We start from the raw sequence: 24227 nt of genomic DNA, 5'->3' as shown, positions 1-24227 counted from the left end.
CGCGAGAGGCCCGGGCGCAGGAGGAAGCTCGCTCGCCACGCGTTCGAGCTCTCTCCGGTCAGCGGGGGATCGAGGGAAGGTTTCCAACTCGGGAAGGTGGGGTTGTCTGGCGAGCCCTGGGGTTTGCAGGGGGCATTATTCCAGTCCAGGCGAGCCTCCGGAGGCGCCCGCCACGCACAGCCTCCAGGCCTCCCCTGCGTGTGTTAGGATCCCTTTAAGGGTGGTTGCTTTAGCTCACTGGAGGCTTTGAGTTCTCCATTTATCTCCCACAGATCTTCACGTTTTGAAAGAATAAGGGCAGGAGCTCAGAAGCTCAGAGTAAAGCCTCCTAACTTGAGACTCTCTGGGATTTTTCTAATTGACAAATCACCTAACATTTGGAGGGGGTGGGAGGGACTCTCCTCCAGTGTAGAGATTTAAGGCACAGAACGGTGGAACAGGGAAGTTTCCATTCTGCTGTGAAAGGGAGGATTATATTAGGATCCAAATAAAACAGAGAAACCCTGAATATGGGTAAACTTAAAAGATAGATTAAGAACAGACACACTGTGGGAAGGTTGAGATTGGTGAGATTTTTAACCCCAAGGTAGGACACCGATGTAGACAGGAGAATCCATATTTAAATGGAAATTTTAATATCTGATTGCTTTTTCAGGCGAAGTGCCCCTTTATATATCCAAAAACATCTATTTGTGACCTTAAACATGTGGACCCATAGGTACAGTTAGCAAAAGACAACTTATTTTTATTTATGTTAGAAGGAGTAGAGTATTTTTTCCAAGACATTTATTTTTCAGAGTGGTGATAATTTTACTTTGGATACTCTGTGCCAATTTATTTATAGTCAAGTGTTTACACTTCTTCCTGTGGAATAATTATGTCTAACTTTTTATGTGTTTGTTGAGATTATACTGTGGTCTTTCTTTTTGCTCTAATTATATTGCACTTGTATAACAAATTCCCCACTTCTCCCTGTTTCTAAACATATTTTATATATTAAGATGTTTGTTCTTGAAAGGTTCCTTTGTTGTGAGATCAGCAACACTAGCACTTCACTATTATAGTTTTTTAAAAAAAAATAAGTGTTGTTATTCTTATCTGTAGTTATGTCTGAAAAGTACAAACTGTTTATAAGGAGAGTAGCTTCATTGTGTGTGTGTGTGTGTGTGTGTGCTGTTTGTGCGTGGGATGATTTTAGGAAATTAAGTTATTTTCCTAAAAAAAAAAAAAAGAATTCAAAACTACTTTCCTCTGTGACAACCAAAAAGAAAAGTCTATAACCTGAAACTGTTTCATGTTCTCAGCTGTGAAACTCTTAAATCAAGGAGTGTATTTTAGAGGCAAGGAAAAAAAAAACACATCTGCTATCCAAAGATTTTAGTCTTTTTCAGGGTTTTTTTGTGTCTCTGTTGCTTTATATAATGCAATATTTTGTAGTGAAAATAGATATAACCTGGTTTCTATCTGACGAGTTTTTCATATCTCATGAATGGTGCGCTGTTTTGCATATAAATAAAGGTATCAAATAAAGTCCTCTCCTTTATTTAACCATACTGTCGAAAAATCATAAACATCCCCACTGAGCATGAACTATCTTAACGGACACAATCCTTGGAAAGGAACTAGTTAAAAAACATACATATACCAAAAGCAAAACAAAACAAAAACAACAACACCCCAAACCTTAACAAATTTACATATTGAGATGTTTGACACTTTCCCTAAACCTGGACACTGAGTATGTCTAGATGTTCTACGTGTGAGGGTGACATAGATCACCCTACTCCCAATGAGGGATACATTGTAATGCTTATAGGAATATATTATTAGAATCATGGGTTCTTTTGCCCTAAAAGGAATCTTAACCTCTTCAAATTTGATTTAGGAAACTGAGGTGCGGGGAGTTTGAGTGTCCTACACTAAATCACATGGCTACTTACTGGCAGTAAGAAGACCCTGAGCCGGTGACACCGAGTCCTCATGGCATTTGTTAGGAACAAGGTATGTACTGTAGCACTCAAACATCTAATCAAGATGTGACCCCTGCAAACAAGAAAAAAAATTAAGTCCTGGGCCAACCTGGAATATGAAGAATTTCATCTACAAAAGCCTATAAACATGAAATTGTGTATATGCAGAACACACGAATAACTTTAAAATGATACACACACACACACACACACACACACAGATTATGAACCATGAGTCTGTATCACACCAAATCTCTGGTTGCCAAGTAAAAACTTTAATTCTGTGGATGCTTGGTTTTATGTCTGTCAAATATCTGGGATTCTGAGCATTTTTCACCTTTCACCCAGGTATCTTGTAGTCCAGTTCATAGATACCTAGTAAGTGAGACCTCATTCTCTTCTTCACATTGAGGTGCATAGTAGGAATGCACTTTCAAGGGCATGGGAAAGAATGGAACCTTCTTTGGCTTTGTACCTGCACCACGTCCTGGCTCTCCAGCCTCCAGACATGCTGTGTTCGGACTGAGTATTGGATTGAGATCCTCCCCGCCAGGAACCGTCTCAGTCCTCACAGCACTTCTCTCCTATGTGCCCGAAAAATTGGCCCTGCTCCCATGCCAAAGAAATGGAGTCAACTTCTGACCTCTAGAAACCTTCTGATGGCTTCCCTTTTCCTGGTTTATGAGCCCAATTTCCAACTGACCTACAGTCTTCCCATTGACATCTAGGGGGGATCTTTTAACTCCCTTCCCAGACCACGGCCCTCACCTCTGGTGTTAAGTAAGGCAGACATGAACAAGGGGCAAAGGGCAACATCCTTTCCCGGCCACCCAGCCCCCATGAGGCCAGGAGAGGATCTCTGCAATATCCTTTCTGATCCAAGCCAGCTCAGCACCCTCCAAAGAGAAAGGGAGCCCTGTGGGTAACTGACCTGTCCCTGGCAGGTAGCAGGGACTCAGCTCTATGTATTCAGCCACAGGCAAGGCAGCAATGACTCTTCTCTGAATAATGATGGCCATCAATGAATCTTTAATTCAACACGTATTTGTTGAGGACCTACCGTGTGCCAGGCATTGTTCTAGACGCTGAAAAGAGAGCAACAAATGGGACTGAGTCTACTGGAGAAGGGACCACGAGGAAACAACATTTAATGGCAAGTTTTGCTCAGTGCTACCAAGAGGAGAATGGCAGCTGAGGGCACTGCGTGCCTGCTGTCGGGGCGGCCCCTCAGAAGGGGTGGAAGCTTGGATCCACCTAACCAGCCATGCCCACGATCGCTGCAGCTTGCAGTGCCTTGTCTTCTCACATCCTGTTAACATGTCCTGTGCTCAAGCCACCAGAAGAGCCCCAGCCGACCTCTCGCCACTCCCCACTGGCGGGGGCCCTGTCCTTCAGCCCTGGCTTGCTCCCTCTTCCTAGACACACTGGGGGCCACGGCTCCTCCCACTGCCCCCCTCACCTTCTGCCCCCTGTCCCAGCAGCCCAGCAACTGGCCAGTGCATCGCCAGTCCCCCGAAAACCGAACCCCACCTGGCCCAGCTGGTGGGGCCACCTGTGCTGAGTATTTTTACACCCAGATGACTGCTTCACTTCTGCCACTGTCCAGAGACATCCAGAAAAGAGGGGCAAAGGTCCTAAGCAAAAACCCTGCCCCGGGGCAGGGGGAGGGTAATGGGAGGGCCACTGGCTGAGAGTACGGGCGGTGGGATGGATTAGGAAGGGAAGAGCAGGCTGAGGACAGGGCGTGTATGGAAAGAAATGGAGCTGGATGGAGGCTGAGGGAAGGCCTGCTTCCCCTCTGAACCCCGTTCCTGGGCCTTCCTCCAGTGCCCCATCCCCCATGACCCCATGTCTGCTAGGATGAAGTAAGCAGACAGAGCCAACCTCTGGAGTGCCATGATGTATCCAGCCCCTGTCACTGCTGTCTGTCTCTGGATGCCATCTTCCTCCCACTGAGGTCTGGGGTAGCAAGGGATGAGATGCAGGGGACAGCCAGCTCAAGTGCATGTATAGCCAATAGCCCTTCCCAGGCCTGGAGTAGGCATTGTTGGCACAGTAGATATGTTAACAGCTAACATGGAGTCAGCATGTACTATGTGCTTACTGTGCTAAGGCCTTAGCGTGCATTCTTATCTCTCTTCATCCTCACAATAACCCAATGAGGTAGGTACTTTCATTCAACAAGTTTAGGAAACTGAGGCTTAGAGGAATTACATAACTTACTCAGCGTCACGAAATCATGTCTGTCAGTCTATCCAAGTGTCTGCCTTTAGGGGTCCCACTCGATGGTTTTGCTCACTAAAGTGGGGGAGCGTGCCATGCACACACCCTGCCTTTGGCCCTTGTACCCCATCCCCTCATGCATGTGCCGAGGAGAAGCTTCAGTTCAGGTAAAGCCTAAGGAGTGCAGGTCCCCCAACCAAGTGCACTCACAGGGGGCTAAGACTGAGCCTGAGCCCTGTGTGCCAAGGTCAGAGCATGCCGGGGCTTGGGACTAAGCCGTAGGTGGTGGAGGAGCCTCTTTCTACTTTGCAGGAAGACACCACAGGCAGGTGCAGCTCTGGACAGGCTCCTCCTGAAGGAGACCGGAACTAACTTGAGACCTTCTGCGACAGTGCTGGTCACCACCACGGTGGGGCTGGCGCTTCAGTCTAGCCCACCCACACTCCTTAGCACGTTGCGGCCCATTCTCCCGGTGCCCCGAAAAGCAGCTTGTGAAGATAGCATGCCATTCCCTGCCTGAAAGCTCTGCTGGACTCCCCATTGCTTACAAATAAAGCTCAAGTTTTTCTTCCAGGCATAGAAATCTTTCACAAGCTTCTTGCAGATACTCTCTAGCATCATCTTCAGCCATTCTCCCTGAGGTTAAATGTGTCTGCCAAATTCGGATTTCCTCTCTTCCCTGGAGATGTCTGGTCCTTTATAACCTGTGCCTTTGTATGCAGCCTCCTTCCCCCTACAATGCTCTCCTCTATTCTTTTTTTTTTGCCCAGAAAATTCCAATCATTCCATTGTCACCTAACTCAAAGGTAACCACTTTACAACGCTTTTCTCAGTGTCTCTGGGCAGCTCTCTGCCCCCTGGGGCCCACGCACAGCCCTCATACTAGAGTTTGTATCTCCTATCCCTGTGATTGAAACCCAGGGGCAGGGGGCCAGCTTTAGATTCTGGCTCCAACTCATTCTAGCTGCGTGATGTTGAACATGTCACCATACCTCCTTAAGCTGTGGTTTCCAGATGTTCAGGAGGGGACAGTGCATGCATCTATCTCAAATGCATCTCGTGAGGTTTCCATAGGACACTGTAGAGTGCTTGCCAGAAAGGCAAGAATACAGTCAGTGCTGCATAAACGTGAGCTATTACAATTATTTTGCACTTAGAGTATGCACAGGACACTGTATAGGAGAAACTAAAGATAACACATCAATAGTTCATGATGTATTAATGGCCCGGGGTCTCTGCCACCTGTATTCATGTGCGGATGACACACTGCTGCCTGTACAAGAGCTCAGGCAGCGATAGCCCCTGTCCTAGAAGACAAAACATCACAGGGAAGCAAAGAGCATGGGATGATGATTAAATTAAAAGCATACATTATAAGTGAGGCAAATATCTGAAGCCCCCGCTCCACCGCACGAGCCAGGCCTGTCCCACGCCTTTTGTCTTTCCATCGTGGCTTCTGCCCTTCGCACTGAGGCTGCCACAGGCGCTACTGCAGAGTGGTGAGGAGCGTGGCCTCTGACGGGCATGCCGTGTCCACCCCCAGCTCCTCTACTAACCGGCTGTGGCCCTGAACAAATTACTTCCTTCTCTGCCTCAGTTTTTTCACCTGCAAAATGGGGGTGGTGGTGGTGACAGTGGTTCCTACCCTGTAGCATTGTTAGGAAGATTGAGTTAATTCACGTGGACTACTTAGAACGGGTCTGGTGCATGTTGAGAGCGCGGCAGCACTTACCATAATGGCTCTTACAGCAGGTAAGCTTTGTGAAGGTTAAACATCTAAATTATTTTTGAGGTAACGAAGAGAGGAATTGTTGGAGTTTCCTGCGTGGTTGTGCCATGTATTTCCAGATCAGGAGGGAAGTTCCTCGTCTCCTTGACGATCATTCCAGAAAGACACACCATGAAAAAGGGATAGGGTATTAGGATATCAGGAATCTTGCGCAGGTGTAAGAGTGGTGTATGGAGGAGAAGGGGAGGTCCTATCTAGGATCTCCTGGGGGTCAGATGGGCTCACTGGGAGGGGAAAGGACTTTGGGATCAGTCGGCCTGAAAGGCTCAGAGGGTCAGACCCACTCAAGGGAAGACGAACAAAACACCCTCCAGAGCGGAGTCTGTGGGCAGTGCCTGGTGCGTCCTGGTCCTCTCCGAGGGGAGAAAAGTAGTGAGAGCCGGGGTCATTCCTGGAGCAGTGGCAGATGAGCCTTGTGGAAGCAGGAGCTCTGCTATGAGGGGAGGTTGCCCTGCTCTGAGGGCAGTGAGTGACTGGGGCCTGGGTAGTAAAAATCATTCAGCATGACTTTTCTGAGCAACTACATTAAAAACCACTCTTATTGGGGAGTTTAAGAACATCTACAAAAGCAAAGGGCATTGCACACTATATTCTGCTATCCTGACATTTCATTTATACTCTTATCCACACTCTCCTGATGCCACTTTGGCTACTTGGAGCAAATTCCACACATCACATCATTTCATCTGTAAACGCATCAGTAAATATCTCTAAAAGATAAGGGCTTTTCTTTAACATAACTAAATTACCATTACTGTGAAACAAATTAGCAGTATTCCCTAACTATCATCAGTGAGGACCTACATATTTGGGGGGATTTCACAGTTGGCCTAACTCACCTTCCTAGATATCTTTCTCCTCCAGCCAGCTGGACTGTCTTTCTGATGGTTCTCCAATTTATTTATTTATTTTTAAAAACTTTTAATGTTTATTTATTTTTGAGAGAGAGAGATCAGGGGAGGGTCAGAGAGAGAGGGAGACACAGAATCTGAAGTGGCTCCCGGCTCTGAGCTGTCAGCACAGAGCCCGATGTAGGGCTTGAACCCACAAACTGTGAGATCGTGACCCGAGCTGAAGTCGGACACTCAACCGACTGGGCCACCCAGGCGCCCCTATTTTAAAAATTCTTAATTTTGGTGCTCTCCCTCTCTCTCTCTCTCACGTGCACATGCACACACATGCACACACACACAGCACGAGTGCCCCTCCCACCGCCCTCTCCCTGCTTTGTCCATGGAGGGACAGGCCACTCCAGAGCCCAAGGCTGCTGTGGGGCTATGCTGGGTAGTTAGTGGGTGGTGGCCACTTAACTGAAACCTGGGGTAAAAGACATACTGCCAGAGCCCAACTCAGGCAGATTTCAAAGCCTTAAAAACAAATAAGCAGGTGGATTCTCTTAGCTGTTGGCTGGGAGCTGGGGTGAGGGGTGCCCCGGAGAAGGAGGAATTCTGAGACATCAGAAGCGAGGAGCAGCCAGCCCTCCCTGAGAGCAGCACCTACGGAGGGTTGAGGATTGTTAACAACAGTGACAAATGCCCCAGCGTGGTCCTCTCGGCTCACAAATTCCGCCACACATGCCAGCTCTGAGTCCATCAGGCCCTAGGACAGAGGTATGACCAGCTGACATCCTGAGTGGTCATGGCTCGGTCACAGTCTCCTACCTCGTCAGCAGCGGAGCCACCTAGAAGCCTTTGACTCACAGCGACCCCACACTGTCCTCCCTGGATTGTGGCCTGGTGACTGACCACGAAATCAGCAAGGAGTCCACAGACTCCAGCACTTACGCTGAGCTGGGCACTTTCCGTCATTACCTCACATGATCCCCCAACAGTCAGTGACTGAGGAGCCCTTATTTTTTCCTCAGTTACAGATGAAGACACTGAACACAGAGAAGTTAAGGAACAAGCCCAAGGTCACATGGCTAGCAAGCTTTGAATGGGAAATGAAGCTGGGGTGGGGGCAGGAAAATTCAAAACCTTACACTCTGAAAACAGAGAAAAAGGAAAAAATAGAAAAGTTTGTTTGTTTGTTTGTTTGTTTATTTATTTATTTTTGGTGGGAAACAAACCACCACCAGAAAGTACAGGAATTGAAAGGACATGTTTTCTCCGAAGCAGCCAGGAGCAGACATGAGCCCAGCCCACTGGCCTCCCCCTCTTGCCTGGAGCAGGTGGCTGGGGCACAGGTGTGGGGCGCGGATCGGAACCTGGCCTTGGGAAGCTGGGCCCGAGGGCATCACCCTGCACTGCCCCAGGCCAAGCCTGTGGACAAGGGCCACAAGGAGTCACGGATGACCTTGACAACACCTAGACTCAGGGAAGCGGTCAGAAAGCCTTGGTGGTCAGTGCTCCAGCACAATTCGGAGTCCGTGGAAACGGAACCGAGTGTTCCCACTGGAAGGCTGCGTGCAGACACTGAAGATCCGCACAAAGAAAGGGAGCCCGCCCAGGAATGGCACGGCTACTGCGTCCTTGGTGTGACAGATGCCATGCGCCTATGGCAGTCACACACACACACACCTGCGCGTGTCTCCCCACCCTGTTCTTCATTTCTAGTTCTATTTCTGGACCCTGCTATCCATACCCCCCCCCGATGCCAGGCACTTAGTTCTGTCCTGTGGCCTGAGCAGGAGGAACTGGTACTTACTACAGCAGCTAATTATTAATTTGTTTAAAAAACTCCGAAACCCTAATTAAAGTTCTGGGTGATGTTTTTGGTAGTTGGGCCTTGAAGAGGTGCTTGGTTTCCTTGGTTTGCAGGCAGAAGCCAGGGCACCACGGCTGGGGTGTGTGCTGCAGCCCTCGGCCCTGTCCCTGGCGTCGCTGTATTTGCATGTGGGCCCGGATTTGTCTTTGGCTTCTTGTATGGTTTGGGATGAGACCCTCTGGTCCCAGGGGAGGGGGGCAGGTGTTGCTCCAGTCGAGCGAATGGAACCAAATTACAGGCCCGTCTGTCACCTCCTCTGGGAGNGGGAGAACAGAGAGCCGGCATCGCTCTGGCCGCGAGGGGTGGCGAAGAGGGCCTCCAGCGAGCGCCGCAGCCGACGTGGAGTGGGGGTGACACTGCGTCCCTGGGGGCCGCTGCGGCTAGGCTCGCGACCCCTGGGCTCTTCGCTGACCCTCCGAGATCCTCCGCCACTTAGGCCGCGTCTACGCGGCGCCAGCGAGCACTCACCCTGGAAAGGGTTTCACTAAATTGATGTATTTTCTGACCGCACTGACTTGGGGTCCTTCCCATCTCCTGAAAGCAAACATCCAGCACAGCCACTGCCTTCGTCTTTCCGTCCGGAAAGCGGCTCGCTCGCACGCGCACTCCTGGTTAAGCGGCGCCGAGCTGCACGTGTGGACCTAGACGCCGCGCCCGATGGCCGGATGTCAGCCCCGGGTGGGCACGGCCGCTGAGCCACACCGCGGGGCCGCAGCCCGGGGTCGCCCCCACCGCCGCGGGGCTGGCCTGTGGCTTCTCAGAAGGACACCCCGGCTCTAAGCAGAGCTCACAATGAGCACTGGGCTGTCTCGGGCAGCCTCCGGGGACCATCCTCCTTCTGAGGGCCCCACGGGGGCAGAGCCGTGTTATTCTAAGCTACCTGAGAAAAATACAAACAGAAAATGTGGGCCTTTTGTGGGCAGGAATAATACACTGCCATCATTTCGCTTTTTCTTATAGACAGAGTGGTACAAAGAATGTAGGAGAGAATTGGGGGGTGGGGTCTCAAACCAGAGAGAGTGGCTCTGATAGGAAACAAATTCTTGTCAGATTCCCTAGACTTGTGTGGCGAAAACAGCGTTTCACATGCCTTATTCTCTCTCCGCGCCTCTGGGGTAGGAGAGGTTAAAGAAATTGTCAGCTCTTACTAGCTCTTTCAATAAGAAAAGAACTGAGGCATAGAGTGATGATGTACTGCGGGCCCAAGAAGAGACACATTTCTTCCCCTTTTCTTCAACAATAAAATGATTGACAGAGAGAATTCCCCATGTGAGATGAAAAACAGAATTGCTAGCAGCTAGGGGCTGGCGAGGCTCTGTCCACCCGATGGCAAGCGATGACTGAAAGGGGAAACATGAATTCCATTATGCAGCTGTTGTTGCTGCGGGTTGCCAAAATGCCCAGATGTTCCCGAGCATCTGGGTACTTGACAGCATGTTTTCACCATAGATCCAGATGCTTGGGATTGTGTAGACAAAGACCGAACCTGGACACAGAGAAGCTAAATAACCACCCAGAAAGAGAGGCCCCAAAAGTTGGTCAGGGGACAGGGAGAAGGGGGATCGCGGAGTGACGGGGGAGGAAGAAGAGAAATTAAAGGGAAAAACTTAAGTGAGAGGATAAAAAGAAGGAAATAAATAAAAGTAAATGTTCCAAAAGAGAACAGCTCTCTGTTTCCTACTGGCCTGTGCCTCGGCCTCTGGGACAGAGAGGCAGCTGCCTGCCCGTGTCTGGGTGATAGCGGGCACAGGGGTGGACACACCTGAGCAGTGGTCAGGCCCGGACTCGAGGCTTACCCACAGTGGGTGGCCGCGCCCCTGCAGAGAGGTGAGACTGGGACGTGGGAAAGTGAGCCTCGTCGTGGGGGAAGTGGTCATCCCCCAGCCTCCCGTCAAGGATGCCCACGTTCAGAAAAGCACTGAAATGTCCCGATTAGTCAACTGCATTTCCAGTTATCAATCAGGACGATGGGCTTGGTATCGACACAAGCAGGGCTGGTGTAACAGAAGGAACAGGGTAATTGATGGGGGGGGGGAGGGAAGGTTGTGTGGTTTGGTGACAGATTTGGAGGAGGGACATGATGTTAGGAGGTGATGGTGGGAGTAAGTGTTAGGCTTTCTGAACAGCTCACAAAGCCCCTGGTAATTCCCAAGCTGTCTGTTATCTATGAAATGCAAATCAGGAGGGGAGTGACATCATGTAGGATTATGGCCACAGGGAGTAATTATTTAGACATTAAAGGCTACCGAAGGGAGTGGTTGACAATATTAATGATGTCCAGATGGACAGAGTGTGATGCTAAAATTATTTTCTAGTACAAAGAACAAGGGAATTTTTACCAGGCTTTCTTTTCTATTGGACAGCCTGGATCTCTTGGAGGCTTGCCCCTCAAAGAGATAGAAATACTAAGAGATGGCCTCTGGAATTAAAGTACAATGGGGTTTGCAGAAAGGAGCCAGCCACAGTCTCCAGCTCCTGAGAACAGAGGTACAATCAATATGCAAAACATTCACATAATAATTATGACTCTAAAAAGAGGAAATAATCTCAAGATGGTGTCTGTAACAAGCCAGTGATTGGAAACCCTTCTCTCCCAACACTGGCCCCGCCCCCTTCTGCCTTTCTTATCCAAATACAACTTGCTCCTCCTCAGGGCTCTCTCCTCCCTCCCCCTGCAACACAACACTAACAAGACACAGTGGTCATGGTGTCAACTGCGAACCACAGGTAACAGTATTCTCAGCCACTGACAAACATAAGGAGAAAGGCATCTTGGCCAAGACCACAGCATGAACAAAAAAAAGGGGGGTGGGGGTGGGGGGGTTGGGGAGAGAAAGCCACAACCTGAGATCCAAACTGGGAAAGACTAAGAGGCAACAGCAGGGTACAGAAAACCAGTCTCAAGAAGACCTGGGGGGCAAATATGCTAACTTGGACTGCGCGCCTGACCAGGTCACCCAGACTTCTGCTCCCTCCTCGGAGCGGAGATCAGCGTTTGGGCAGAAATTCACCAGGGTTCCAAGCCTGCTGCTCACCTTTCTGCCCCAGGTAGGAGGGCAGGTTGCAGCGAGAAGCAGCCCAAATGGGCTTTCAATATATACGCAGTTCCGGGAGACAAGGAATGGGATCTGGGGACAGGTGAGGTTTTAGCCTCTTACATTTGAAAGTAAAGAGGAGGTTCAGAAAGTGAATAGGTGACTGCAAACTTGGTTCTGAAGATCCCCTCCATCTCTGCCTCCGGAGGTCCTGGCTCACAACACCAAATGCAAGGCACCTCGCAGGGTCAATGTAGACGGGGACTCCCCTAAGCCAGGAGACTTCTGAATGCTCCCACAAGCCCTTGTGCCAGCCTCTGTCATGTCACCAATGTCACCACACTGTACTGGCTTATTTATTTTTCTGACTCCTTCCTCATGCTATGAGCTACTTGAAGGCAGGCAATCGGACTTACTGGCCTCTGAGTCATCAGCACCTGGGATGTCCCCTCAACTAATATTTGAATAATGAACTGGAAGAACATCATGGAAAGCTCTGCAAACTGTTAAAGAGAGTCTGACATGGCAGCTTGACAGAGAGGAAGACAAATGATTATGAAATCACGAAATCCACTATTATAGGGGATAAAATAAATTCCTTATTCTGGAGGACATATAAGGAACAACAGCAGTGGAGAAGGAACCTAGTGATTAGTAAGAGAAAATCATTGGAGAGAGAACTGGAACAGAAGGTGCTGTCTCATCTATATGCCAATTCTGTTGTTTATTTGAATTCAACAGGTGTTTACTGAGTACTTATATGCTAAAAGGAATATACAGTTTTTAGACAAGAAGATAAATGTTTTGCGGAAGTGCTTTAAGACCGGTGTTTGGGTCTCTTGGCTCTCGGCTCGGAGGAGGGGATGGTGCAACAGTCTTCGGCGGTCCCAAATCTGGGTTCATCCGACACCAGTCGCCTCCACCACGCTGCCTGAGTTCGACCCCAACGAGATCAAAGTCTTATACCTGAGGTGCACAGGCGGCGAAGTAGGTGCCGCATCTGCCTTGGCCCCGAAGATCAGCCTGCTGGGTCCGTCTCCAAAAAAGGTTGGTGATTACATCGCCAAGGCAACCAGTGACTGGAAGGGTCTGAGGATTACGGTGAAACTGACCATTCAGAACAGACAGACCCAGACTGAAGTGGCACTGTCTGCCTCCGCCCTGATTATCAAAGCCCTCAAGGAACCGCTGAGAGACAGAAAGCAGCAGAAAAACATTAAGCACAGTGGAAATATCACTTTTGATGAGATTGTCAACATTGTCCGACAGATGCGGCACTGATCATTAGCCAGAGAACTCTCTGGGACCATTAAAGAGATCTTGGGGACCGCCCAGTCTGTGGGCTGCAATGTTGATGGCCGCCACCCTCATGACATCATAGAGGACATCGATAATGTGCAGTGGAATGCCCAGTTAGGTAAGAACTACAAAGGCAAATATTTTAATGACAACCAGTGGAAAAAAGACTGGTGTTTGGGGACATATGAATGGAAAATGTAAGTAGTTCAAACAGAAAACAATAAAGCATGGTTTAGATCAAGTGTTGGCAATAAGCATGATGTAAAAATTACTGAAATTCACATTTTGGTGTACATAAATAAAATTATAATGGAAGACAGCCACACCCATTTGTTTACTTGTTGTTTATGACTGCCCATGAGCTCCAATGCCAGAATCAAGTAGTTGCAACAGAATTTATAGTCCATAAAACCTAAAATAGTTCCTACCTGGCTCCTTACAGAAAGTTTAAAACTACTGTTGAGAGCAAGACCGCTAAAATCAAAACACCTGGTTTCAAATCCCAGTGCACCACTACCTGCTGGCCATGACATGTGGGGTAAGCAGCGTAGCTTTTCTATGCCTTGGTTTTCTCATGTATGAAATGGGTGTAACAACAGCATCTTCTTCAAGGGAATGTTGAAAGAAGTAAGGTGTTCAGAATGATGTTTAGAATGCACCAAGAATATATAAAGAGTTCTCAAAACTCAATAAGATTACATGCAACCCAATTGAAAACTAGGCAAAAGAGGGGCGCCTGGATGGCTCAGTCGGTTGAGCGAAGGACTCTTGATTTTGGCTCAGGTCATGATCTCACCGTTAGGTTCAGTCTGTGAGACTGAGCCCCATGTTGAGCTCTGCACTGTGAGGAGCCTGCTTGGGATTCTCTCTTTCCCTCTCTTTGCCCCTCTCCTCTGCATGTGCATGTGTGCTCTCTATCTCACTCTCTCTCTCAAAATAAAGTTAATAAATAAACATTAAAGAAAAAAAAACTAGGCAAAAGATTTAAGTAGCCACTTCACCAAAGAAGAGATAAGGATGGTAAATAGCACATGAAGAGATACTCAATGTCATTAGCTGCCAGGGAAATAAAAATGAAATCTGTGATGAGATATCACTGCACAACTCTTGGGACAACTTAAAAAATTAAAAACAGGGGGTGCCAGGGTGGCTCGGTTGGTTAAGCGTCTGACTTCGGCTCAGGTCATGATCTTGCGGTGCGTGGGTTCGAGCCACAAGTCTGGCTTTGTGCTGAAAGCTCAGAGCCTGGAGCCTGTTTCAGATTCTGGGTCTCCCTCTCTCTCTGCCCCTCCCAGCTTGTGCTCTGTCTCCATCTCAAAAATAAATAAATGTTAAAAAAATTAAAAACAAAAAGTTACAATACCAAGTGCTGGTAAGGATCTTAAGCAACTGGAACTCATATTTTGAAAGCGGGAATACAGAACGGTACAGCCACTTTGGAAAACAATTTGGTAATCTCCTATAAACATGCACTTATCAAATGACTCAGTAATTCCACTCCTAGGTATTTACTCAAATGAAATGAAAGCATATGTTCACAAAGACATATACATGATTCTTTTTAGCAGCTTTATTCATAACAGCCCTAAAGTGGAAAGGACCCAAATGTCCACAAACCAGAAACGGATAAATAATTTACAGACAACCATACAATAGAACACTAGGCAGCAATTAAAAGCAATAAACCATCCACACATTAACACTCTGCTGAGAAGTCAGACACAACAGGCTACACACCGTACTAGTCCATCCATATGACATTTAGACATTTTAGAAAAGGCAAAGACAGAAAGACAGAAGTAAGACCGGTGGTTGCTTGGATCTGGGATGGGTGTGGAGACTGACTACAGAGAATGAGGAAACTTTCTGGGGTGATGGAAATATTGTATATCTGGAGTGTGGTAGTTACGTGACTCTAGGAAATTCAGCAAACTATATATCTAAAGAGAGTAAATATTACTGAATGTAAATTATATCTCTAAACTCAACTTTCAAAAATTAACATCTTGAAAATTTCCAGGAAACTGAAGATTTGCTACAGATCTATTTTCCAGAACCATGAAGGGAAATGGACCTAGCACAAGGTAGTAGCTGGGCAAATTTTTAACAAGAAAATTCTTGGATTACAGAATGACCTAGGTGACATGAAGTCCCAAAAAAGTTTTAAAATCTATTATAATATATATGGTCTTTGAGTGTTGGGAAAAGAAGTCTTATTCACAAAAGTGGGCGCAGTTTCAACAATAATAAACCATGTAAAAGTAATTTTAATTTACTTTTTACATATGATTTTTTTGGACGTTACCTATTTTTAAAAATCATCTTCTAGACTGGTTCATTGCTTCATCTCCCTCTCTAACAGATTCAAAATCAACATCTTTCCTATGTTATACTTTCAAACTGGAGTTCCTATTCCTCAGTTCCTAAGCTAAATGGATTTTCAAATTGACCAGAAAAACCCAAATCCCAAGTCTAAGTGGGACTGAGGCCTGGGATGCTGGCCTGACGTCCAGGTAGACTGAGGAGCCAAAGCTGCTGAAGCTTCCCCCTCCCACTACTGGGAACAAAGGTGTGTTAAGTTAGCACTGCTCCCCTTCTTTCCCTCCCCCTCCCCCTACCTCCCTCTCCACCTCTCTCTTTCCCTTTCCTTCCCTCCCACAATACAGTGGATGGGGGATTTCAGGCTCTACCTTTGGGAGAGTCTCACATGTTGATAAATGGAGAAGATATTTTTTACTTTTTTTTTTTTTTTTTTTTAGAAAGAGAGAGAGGGAGAGAGCTTGAGCAGGGGAACCAGGGAATGGGGGGAATGGGGAGAGAATCCATGCTGAGCCTGGAGCCAGATACAGGGCTCAATCCCAAGACCTTGGCTGGGATCATGACCTGAGCTGAAACCAGGAGTCAGATGCTCAACCGACTGAGCCACCAAGCTGCCCCATTTTTTTTACTATTCTAACAATGACTAAACTTGAGGAAGGGCTAGACTTTTTAAAAAATTTTTTAAACATTTATTCATTTTTCAGAGAGAGATACACAGAGTGTGAGTGAAGGACAGAGAAAGAGGGAGACACAGAATCTGAAGCAGGCTCCAGGCTCTTACCTGGCACACAGAACCTGACAAGGGGCTTGAACTCGAACCGTGAGCTCATGACCTGAGCCGAAGTCGGACGCTTAACCGACTGAGCCACCCAGGTGCACCTGGGACTAGAATTTTTGAAAGTAAGGGAAATTTTGGTCGTTAAGTGGGTACTTTTCTCTGCAAAATTATTTTTTCCTTGTTTAAGAAAAACACTAATAAAATAATAAAATAAAATGTTAATAAAATAATAAAAAACTAATAAAATAATAATATACAGTAGCTATTGAGTATATTTTAGCTCAGAATGAGTAAAATGAGTCATGGAGCAAGCACCGGATGAGGTAGGGAATTACTGCACACCTGAAACTAATATGATACTGTATGTTAACTAACAAAAATTAAAATAAAAATTGAAAAAAGAAGGAGTCATGGAGCAACCAGATTCAGAGAGCAGACTGATCTCACATTTTACCTCCTCTTTCTTCCAAGGCCTCACTAGAATTACAGTAAAAAGATAAAAATAGGTATAAGCTCAAAACAATGAAGAAAACAGTAGGCAAGTTATCAGCAAATGAATCACCTCAACACGCTTTTGGGAGAAGGTGGAAGCCTGCTGACAGATGAGCAGAACTGGGGAAACTCAAGCCGAATTAAATGATGTGCTGAGGGGACTTCATCAGAGGATGTGTCGGGCAAATTCTAAAGGTTTCAAGGTGTGAAGACTAAGCAGAATGAAGGTTGGGAGTGAGAAGTGAGGTCAAAAATTGAGAAAGCGATTGAAGATTTAAATATGGAACAGATGAACTTGTCTGCCATTCCTACCCTCACTCCTACTCCATGGGATAAGGCAGATAGACATTGACTTTTACCCAAAAGTAGGATTCATCTCAATTTCTTTAGAAAAGAACGACCTCACACGGATGCTAAGTCAACTCCTTTTGTTTTGGCATTTATAGGGCCAAATGGTTCCAATTTCATATAGTATCAATTTCCCACCACTTAACTTTGAAATAAAGCCCAACAATCAACAAATTATCACCCACATATAGAGAGCTCATGGTTAACCTTTCCATTTCCTCATTTAAAAATATGTACAAATATCCAGTTACCACCGGACATCTGAAGGACTGCTATAGCATAAAAGAGAAAGAGTCAGATACATAAATTTGATATCAGAATTAGCAAAGATAATTCAGAAAATAATAGCTTTAAAAATGCCCCTGAGAATTATCTTTGAGAGATCATATTAATAAAGGTATTCATAGGAAAACCAGAGAACATGAAAATTTTTTGCAGTAAAACAATATATTTCCTAAAGGAAAAATAAATAGAAGTGTTACAGAATAAAGACAGGGCCACCTCTTATGACACTGAACAAAAATATGGAAAATCTAAGAGAAAAGATAAATAATATGGAGATTCATTTCAGGAGATCTAAAATAGTAATGCCAGAAGAAAAAAATGAAATAAATGAAGGGGGGAAATTATAAAGAAGTGATACAATAAAATTTTCCATAGATGAAAGTATACAACATTATTTGAATTAAAAGGACCTTGTCAGACAGCCTCTCTTTGTTTCAGTTTTCTCATATGTAAAGTGGGAGAAACAATCATGCCTACCTCACAGAGTTGTTGAAAGCGATAGTACATATAAAGCACTTCCAACAATCCTCCACATATAATAAGTATTCAGTAAATTTTATTTCATTGTGATTATTATATAATCAGTGTTGAGCAGGATAAATGCAGAAACACCACACCTAAGGCATCACTGGGAAATTTTAGAGCTTCAAAGATATAAAAGAACTCCTAAGACTTTTCAGGAATAAAAAAGATGTCCTATAAAAGAAAAAGATTTGTATTGTGTCAAGAGAAAATATATTATGTCAAGAGAAAGTAAAGTAATACCTTTAAAGACTTGATGAAAAAAAGATTTTGACATTGGAATTTTATACCCAACCAGGATATCAATCAAATCAGAATGTCATCTTTTTTAAACATGCAAGACCTCAGAAAGCTTGCCTTCCACATATCCTTTCTAAGTGAATTATCTGAATACATAACTACAGGAAAAATGAGAGCTTCAACCAAAAAACAAGATAATACGGAACAAAGAAGAGGTCCTATTGAGAAGAGCAAGGCAGCTAAGTCCAGATGAAAATGGTAGTGGTACAGCTAACCTTGAAAGCAAATAAATAATTAGAGCAGAAACTTGGAAGGTATCAAGATGGATGCTTCTGATTTATAAAAGAGATGCCATACACTTAATATCTGAGGGAAAACAAACTTGAGTCTATGCTAAAGCAATTAGAAAGGTCATTAGAAACATCAGAAAAAATACAAAACTTCATTAAAATGTCGAAGTTCAAATAAGAGACAACCAGCCCACATATGATCAAGAAGTCAAGACTTCAAGAACAAAACTGGAATCTATTCTGAAAGGTGAAATGTGTAAGAAAGACGCGGTCCAGATATAAAACACTAAAATGTAACAAAAAATTTACCCATTAGTATATTGTAAGAAAAAGAGTATGTTTGTTTATTTATTGTATCTATTACATTTGTTTGATATTAGAAACATTTGAAACACACAGACTGGGACTTTGGAACCATAGTACACTACTCAACTTTGCTGGGACTAATGTTTTCATGGTCATAAAATGTAAATGTTATTTGCAGTTTGTTTTTTATTTTTTATTATGAAAAATTCAGAACACACACAAAAATAGTGTGTAGAACAATGAACGTCTATCATCACCCAGCTTTAATGGTGATCCACCTCATGGCCAATTTTATTTCATTGATACTTTCTTCCTCTCCCCACCTCCTATATTGCTTGGAAATATATTCAAGTCATTATAACATTACATCCATAAATAGCTCAGTTTTTACTTTTAAATAATAATTTTTCTTTCAAATGAGCTTTAAACATTGGTGGTTATACCCCTTGTCTCCTTAATTTGTAGGATTTCCCTCCATCTTTGCATTTATTTTTATTCATTTTTTTAAATGTTTATTTATTTCTAGGAGACAGAGAGAGAGACAGCGTGAGCAGGGGAGGGTCAGAGAGAGAGGGAGTCACAGACTGAAACAGGCTCCAGGCTCTGAGCTGGCAGTCAGCACAGAGCCCGACGCGGGGCTCGAACCCACGAACTGTGAGATCATGACCTAAGCGAAAGTCGGACGCTCAACCAACTAAGCCACCCAGGCACCCCTATTTGTATTCATTTTTTATAGAAACAAAGTGTTTTCCTCAGTGAGTTTCTTGCAATCTGGACTTTTCTAATGAAATCTCCATTTGTCATCTTTCATCTTGCATTTTCTATAAATCAGAAGTAGATCCGGAAGTTTAGCCAGATCCAGGTTTGAGTTTTTGGCTAGCCTGATCTTTAGGCAATGGTATGCCCTTCCATTAGGAGGCTCAAAATATTTAGCTGGTCTCTTTTTGTGATATTAGCAATCTTTGATGGTCATTAATTTATTAGCCATTTAAATTGGGTCTTCTACTTCTGTTTCTTCACTTACCATTTGAGACACTTCTATAAAGATAAGCTTCCTGTCATCAACCATTTGATTAACCTGAAGTACAGCTCAAATAGGAAAGAGGAGAAAGTGTTGTTTCTTTCACTTTACTTACCCATTTTTATTAATGAGTTAATTCTCTAGCATCCTACCAAGATGATTAATAGGAATTTTTATTGTGTTGTAAAAATATGTTTACAAAATCATGGATTAAAGTAGTTGATAGGTCTCCATCCCTTGCAGTTATCATTCTTATTAATGCTCACACTGCCCCATCCTTGACCAATGAGAGCCTTTTCAGGTTGCCTTCTAGATTCTTTTGACATGGCCTCAGTATATTTCACAATATTCTTGCTTTTGACATGGCAGGAAGTTCTAGCAAACATCATATACATTTCTTTCCCCAGTTCTTGAACCAGCCTTTCCTCCAAGATGCTCTAGTTCTGTTTAGTGCACGGTGGTGCTTATAAGATCACAGTCTGGGTATAGGGATTCTCATCACTACTGGCCTGGTTATTGTTACTACACTCCTGCAGTTTAAAGAGCTAGAAAATATTTTTGTTTGCTTGTTTTACTTCTGAATAAATCATTACTTCCAACTGAAATTCAAGACTACAGGGCTTTAAGTTGCCCTTTTTGACTTTATATCTCCTTTTTCCCAGGCTGAATATACCAGTTCTCAATGACAAAAATATAATTACTTATTTATTTACTTTATCCTTCATTAAAAACACAATACAGAATAGCAGAAACAACACTACTATGAAAAATATAATTGAAACATTCTAAATGTTTTTTCTGGGAATTTTTCTTTTCTTCAGGTATATACCACTAGAGACATATAATCATATTTACTGTTTGTTCAAGTTACTTGAAATAGTTTTTCTCTGCGTGGTAATACCACCAACTGGATTAATATTTGGGGTAACTTGCTTCATTTTGCTTTCAATATTCCAGAATTGCTTCTGTAAATTTAATTTTTAGAATTATGTAGACTATTTACATGTCTCAGTAACTTTATTTACAGAATTAGATACAAAAAATTGACCTTGGGGCACCTGGGTGGCCCAGTTGGTTAAGCATCTGGCTTTGGCTCAGGTCATGATCTCACTCTTCTGAGTTCAAGCCCCGCGCCTGGCTGTGTGCTGACGCCTCAGAACCTGAGGCCTGCTTCGGATTCTTTGTCTCCCTTTCTCTCTGCTCGTCCCTCACTCAGGATCTGTCTCTGTCTCTCAAAAATAAATAAACATTAAAAAAAAAAAGAATTGACCTTTTATTTCCATCACCACCTCTTACTATGTTCCCTTCCTCTCCCTGTAGAAAACTTGCTTTTATGGTTTATCCTTCACTTTTTTACGTATGCAAATAAACATATAAATACAGATATTATATCTTTCAATTTCTTAAATGGTGGTATACTATGTGTACTTCTTTTCATATTGTGTTTTCACTTAATGTATCCTGGAAATCACTTCATAGGAAAACATAGAAATATTCACATTCCTTTTGAAAACATTTTTAAGGGTATAGTTGGAAGATAATAATAAACTGGAAAAGTTTACTTAAAAATTTTTTTTATTTGAAAGAGAAAGCATGAGTCGGGGAGAGGGGCAGAGGGAGGGAGGGAAGAGGGGAGAGAGAGAGAGAGAGAAAATCTTAAGCCCTGATGTAGGGTCTGACCCCACGATCCTGGGATCATGACCTGAGTGGAAATCTAGAGTTGTAAGCTCAACTAAGCCACTCAGGTGCCCCTAAAATGCAAACTTTTATCCATGTTTATATATGTATGCACCATAGTCAAGGTGACAAACACATCTACTGCTCTCATAAGGGTCCCTGCACCTCTGTGTCATTTATCCCTTCATTGGCTTGTCCCCAGCCAATTTCTGATTCACTTCCAGTCACCATAGATCATATTTCATTTTCTAGAATTTTATATAAATGGAATAATATGTATTTTTGTTTATTGGCTTCTTTCACCATGCACAGTGATTTTAACCACTCATCCATGTGGTTGTTACTATCAGTAAGTAGTTTGTTGCTTTTTATTGCTGAGTAGTATTCCTTTTGTGAATGGATTCCAAAGTATTCCAATGTGAACGGACAAATCACATTATTTACTCATTCACCTACTTGTGGATATTTGGGTTGTGTCCAGATTTTGGCTATTACAAAATAGCTGTATTTTGGCTATTTGCCATTTGGCTATCACAAAAAGCTGCCGTGAACATTCATGTGCCAGTATTTTCGTGGACTTGACCTTGTTGGTTTCTTTAAAAGATAAACACACTTAACAGCATATAACTCAATTATTCGACTCATAGGTAATGCCATTTTCTAGCTGCACAATATTCTTCTGCACAGGTGTTTGTAGTTTATATGACAGTCCCCTATTGATGGACATCAAGGTTGCTTTTAGTTTTTTATATAGTAAATGTATAATCTTGTGCATATGCCATTGGTATTTCTTCCAGATTCCTGGAAGTGGGATTTTTTTCCCCAAGTTTTTCCAGTGAAGGAGAGGCTGGTAGGCAGAGGAATCATCCAGTTCTGTGCATTTTTGCAACGACCTCATTCTGGAAACTTACCAGAACAGAATCTAAAGGTGAAAATATCTGAAATTGAGCCAACCCCAACCCCCTCCTAGCTCAAATAATGACAAGTTCAAAGAGAGATGCACTTTAAATTCAAGGTCCCAAAAGGTTAAAAGCAAAAGGATGGAAAAAGATATACTATGCAAACAGCGACCACAAGAAATCTGATGTGACTATATTAATATCACACAGAGTACAATTTAAGACAAGAAGTATTACCAGAGATAAAAAGGGATACTTCATAAAGTTAAGAAGGTTAATTTACTGAGGACATAATCTTAAATGTGCATGCCCCTAATAAGAGAATTTTCCCTTACTCATATACTAAATTTCCATATGCAGTTGAGTATTACTGTATTTTATACAATCTTTTTTCATTGTCCTGTCTATTCATGGGCAAATACCATCCTGTTTTTATTAGGGCTTAAAGAAGCTTTGTGATGTGTTTTTAATATCTAGTAGATTTAGGTCCTCATTCTGGCCCCACTGCTCTTCTTGGGTTTTCTAACTACTATTGCTTTTTTCCCTCGAAGTGGACTTTATAATCAATTTATCTAGCTCTGTATAAAAAAGTCTGATGGTATTTTTATTGTTACATTAAATTTATAAACTAACTTGGAAAGAAAAGATCTTTATGATGTTGTGCCTTCCTGTTCAAGAACATATATTGTTTTCACGGATTCAGGTCTGTTTGGTTTATTGGCTTTTACCTTATAGAATAAAGCTATAGACAAATGATGGCAGACATCATAATTGTTACAAAACAGAATGTTACCAGTTTTGGAAATGCAAAAGAAACAGCATGGCTGATTGTGGTTGTGGGAGAGAATGGGGTGGAGGAGCAGAAAGAACTGGAAGGATTTTATTAGCCTTAATGAAGTAAGAGATCAGAATTGACTAAACAATACAAAGGGGTTTCCATCTTCTTACTGAAGTTGGAGAAGTTAAAACACAGTTATGTTACTAGGATGTAGGAGGGCAGGAGGGTCAAGAAGGTGTACAGAGCTAAGGCACTGTCCACCTTAACAGGAGTTAGCAGGGAAGGTCTAACACCAACTCTCTGATGATTTGGAGGATGATGGGAACAGGATTATTTAATGGACAGCTATGGAAAGGAAAACATCCTAAACAATTTGAGCTCTGTCCTCAAACCTGGGTTGTTGCTTTCCTTTCTTCAGGCAGATACCTACAGACTCAGCTCTATTTTGGAGGCTTTCCCCCTGGTCAGCAAAGACAGAAAGCTGCTCACCAATTCACGGGCAACAACCATGGCAGCACATGCCACACTGGGGGTGAGGAACAGCAACTAGATCGTAGCCGGCTTCCTGTGTTTTCCATCTGATCCTTGTGCCCCAAAGAGGGGCTTCTTTTCTTTTTACTAAAATCCAGGGGTTAATTGATTTGCTTACTCATGCATACTAGGGAACAGTACGCAGACTATAAATTACTGAAGTGGGTTGGCTGAGTTCAATCTACAATCACAGGCAGTGGTTTGGGGAAGTAGACGATGGAGTAAGAGATGAGGTTCCCCCAGGTAGGGACTCAAAAAGCCTCAGGCTCCATCAACAACCAGGCTCGAATCCTTCCGTGACTTTTCAGGAAAGCTTCTCCCCACTCCACCTACTCCTGTCTGGCCAATGGGTTGCTCTTTTATACCTTTCATGTTTACTCTTTTGGGCTCTCCATTTATTCATTTAGGTAAGACTATGTGAACTGACGGGTAGAGGGTGGGGCCAGGGAACACGAGACAGAGTATGGAGTCTTGTCTCCAGTCTTCTGTCATTTCCCTCCTTTCTCTCCCAAGGCACATTCCAAGTTCTAGATTTACCATGAGAAATATGATTATTGAGTAGGCTGGATTCTCAGGTCTGCTGGCCACCGATCTCCCGTGGTGAGCCTACAAGATAAAGAAGTATCATATAAGATGAGCTTGGTGATTATGGAATCAAAGCAAAGAAGGCTGGAGAGTGCTGCTGGATAGCCCTCTTTCATGAACAGAGAAACATTTTG

At 44.0% G+C, this 24227-nt stretch overlaps 1 pseudogene; it reads left to right on the top strand.

Annotated features, from left to right (window-relative positions):
- Positions 1-5929: 5929 nt before the first annotated feature.
- Positions 5930-24227, top strand: part of LOC144234498 (large ribosomal subunit protein uL11-like) — a 42225-nt pseudogene continuing 23927 nt past the window's right edge.

This window comes from Crocuta crocuta, unplaced genomic scaffold (assembly GCF_008692635.1).
Source record: "Crocuta crocuta isolate KB4526 unplaced genomic scaffold, BGI_CrCroc_1.0 scaffold180, whole genome shotgun sequence".
Classification (NCBI taxonomy): Eukaryota; Metazoa; Chordata; class Mammalia; order Carnivora; family Hyaenidae; genus Crocuta; species Crocuta crocuta.
Note: the sequence above shows the minus strand (reverse complement) of the source record. Positions and strands in the feature narration are given on the sequence as shown.